This window comes from Salmo salar, unplaced genomic scaffold (genome assembly GCF_965601325.2).
Source record: "Salmo salar unplaced genomic scaffold, fSalSal1 ptg000293l, whole genome shotgun sequence".
NCBI classification, from domain to species: domain Eukaryota; kingdom Metazoa; phylum Chordata; class Actinopteri; order Salmoniformes; family Salmonidae; genus Salmo; species Salmo salar.
Genome location: NW_027675346.1, coordinates 1,815,001 through 1,817,500, shown reverse-complemented (window position 1 = coordinate 1,817,500; position 2,500 = coordinate 1,815,001). Strand labels below are relative to the sequence as shown.

The 2,500-nt window shown below is 41.6% G+C and overlaps 6 non-coding genes across 6 annotated transcripts in view; all 6 read right to left on the bottom strand.

Annotated features, from left to right (window-relative positions):
* Positions 1–375: 375 nt before the first annotated feature.
* LOC145873077 (5S ribosomal RNA) lies at positions 376–494 on the bottom strand. Its single transcript, XR_014388708.1, has one exon. It is a non-coding gene; the product is annotated as a 5S ribosomal RNA (ribosomal RNA).
* Positions 495–903: 409 nt separating this feature from the next.
* On the bottom strand, positions 904–1,022 carry LOC145873076 (5S ribosomal RNA). Its single transcript, XR_014388707.1, has one exon. It is a non-coding gene; the product is annotated as a 5S ribosomal RNA (ribosomal RNA).
* A 139-nt stretch (positions 1,023–1,161) lies between these two features.
* Positions 1,162–1,280, bottom strand: LOC145873075 (5S ribosomal RNA). The gene has a single exon (XR_014388706.1). It is a non-coding gene; the product is annotated as a 5S ribosomal RNA (ribosomal RNA).
* A 409-nt stretch (positions 1,281–1,689) lies between these two features.
* LOC145867676 (5S ribosomal RNA) lies at positions 1,690–1,808 on the bottom strand. Its single transcript, XR_014383669.1, has one exon. It is a non-coding gene; the product is annotated as a 5S ribosomal RNA (ribosomal RNA).
* Positions 1,809–1,947: 139 nt separating this feature from the next.
* LOC145873074 (5S ribosomal RNA) lies at positions 1,948–2,066 on the bottom strand. Its single transcript, XR_014388705.1, has one exon. It is a non-coding gene; the product is annotated as a 5S ribosomal RNA (ribosomal RNA).
* A 409-nt stretch (positions 2,067–2,475) lies between these two features.
* Positions 2,476–2,500, bottom strand: part of LOC145873073 (5S ribosomal RNA) — a 119-nt gene continuing 94 nt past the window's right edge. Inside the window, exon 1 of the ribosomal RNA XR_014388704.1 lies at positions 2,476–2,500. This exon is cut by the window's right edge and continues 94 nt beyond it. This is a non-coding gene — a ribosomal RNA (5S ribosomal RNA).

Sequence of the window (2,500 nt, the reverse complement as noted above, 5' to 3'; positions counted from 1 at the left end):
AAGTGAGGGTGATAAACAGACATTGCATTTTCACCAATTAGATAAGCAGCTTGAACTTTGTGTCACTGAAAAAGTAGAAGAAATTACAAACACTGTTCCCATCACTTTTTACCACAGGTAGTTGGATAAAATACAAACTTTATTTCCTTTCATCATTTGAAAAGGGCAAAGGAGCACAAAGCACACACAAGCTGCATTCAGCAACAATATTCTTGTTTGTCTTATAAATACAAGGCAGATGCTAATTGAAAACACAAGGAAATTTGATCCTATTAAAAAGGCAGGAAGCTGCATTTAGTCAATTCATCATTAAATGCTTACTACAAGGCAGTGTTGCTGATGAAATAGTGCAGGGGCACACCCTCGTGGACAAAATGCTTACAGCACCTGGTATTCCCAGGCGGTCTCCCATCCAAGTACTAACCAGGCCCGACCCTGCTTAGCTTCCGAGATCAGACGAGATCGGGCGTACCCAGGCTGGTATGGCCGTAAGCGAGAAACAATCTCTTGCTACAACATATATAGTCAAAGTGAGTGTGATAAACAAACATTGCATTTTCACCAATTAGATAAGCAGCTTGAACTTTGTGTCACTGAAAAAGTAGAAGAAATTACAAACACTGTTCCCATCACTTTTTAGCACAGGTAGTTGGATAAAATACAAACTTTATTTCCTTTCATCATTTGAACAGGGCAAAGGAGCACAAAGCACACACAAGCTGCATTCAGCAACAATATTCTTGTTTGTCTTATAAATACAAGGCAGATGCTAATTGAAAACACAAGGAAATTTGATCCTATTAAAAAGGCAGGAAGCTGCATTTAGTCAATTCATCATTAAATGCTTACTACAAAGCAGTGTTGCTGATGAAATAGTGCAGGGGCACACCCTCGTGGACAAAATGCTTACAGCACCTGGTATTCCCAGGCGGTCTCCCATCCAAGTACTAACCAGGCCCGACCCTGCTTAGCTTCCGAGATCAGACGAGATCGGGCGTACCCAGGCTGGTATGGCCGTAAGCGAGAAACAATCTCTTGCTACAACATATATAGTCAAAGTGAGTCTGATAAAACAGACATTTAGTCAATTCATCATTAAATGCTTAATACAAGGCAGTGTTGCTGATGAAATAGTGCAAGAGCACACCCTCGTGGACAAAATGCTTACAGCACCTGGTATTCCCAGGCGGTCTCCCATCCAAGTACTAACCAGGCCCGACCCTGCTTAGCTTCCGAGATCAGACGAGATCGGGCGTACCCAGGCTGGTATGGCCGTAAGCGAGAAACAATCTCTTGCTACAACATATATAGTCAAAGTGAGGGTGATAAACAGACATTGCATTTTCACCAATTAGATAAGCAGCTTGAACTTTGTGTCACTGAAAAAGTAGAAGAAATTACAAACACTGTTCCCATCACTTTTTACCACAGGTAGTTGGATAAAATACAAACTTTATTTCCTTTCATCATTTGAAAAGGGCAAAGGAGCACAAAGCACACACAAGCTGCATTCAGCAACAATATTCTTGTTTGTCTTATAAATACAAGGCAGATGCTAATTGAAAACACAAGGAAATTTGATCCTATTAAAAAGGCAGGAAGCTGCATTTAGTCAATTCATCATTAAATGCTTACTACAAGGCAGTGTTGCTGATGAAATAGTGCAGGGGCACACCCTCGTGGACAAAATGCTTACAGCACCTGGTATTCCCAGGCGGTCTCCCATCCAAGTACTAACCAGGCCCGACCCTGATTAGCTTCCGAGATCAGACGAGATCGGGCGTACCCAGGCTGGTATGGCCGTAAGCGAGAAACAATCTCTTGCTACAACATATATAGTCAAAGTGAGTCTGATAAAACAGACATTTAGTCAATTCATCATTAAATGCTTAATACAAGGCAGTGTTGCTGATGAAATAGTGCAAGAGCACACCCTCGTGGACAAAATGCTTACAGCACCTGGTATTCCCAGGCGGTCTCCCATCCAAGTACTAACCAGGCCCGACCCTGCTTAGCTTCCGAGATCAGACGAGATCGGGCGTACCCAGGCTGGTATGGCCGTAAGCGAGAAACAATCTCTTGCTACAACATATATAGTCAAAGTGAGTGTGATAAACAGACATTGCATTTTCACCAATTAGATAAGCAGCTTGAACTTTGTGTCACTGAAAAAGTAGAAGAAATTACAAACACTGTTCCCATCACTTTTTACCACAGGTAGTTGGATAAAATACAAACTTTATTTCCTTTCATCATTTGAACAGGGCAAAGGAGCACAAAGCACACACAAGCTGCATTCAGCAACAATATTCTTGTTTGTCTTATAAATACAAGGCAGATGCTAATTGAAAACACAAGGAAATTTGATCCTATTAAAAAGGCAGGAAGCTGCATTTAGTCAATTCATCATTAAATGCTTACTACAAGGCAGTGTTGCTGATGAAATAGTGCAGGGGCACACCCTCGTGGACAAAATGCTTACAGCACCTGGTATTCCCAG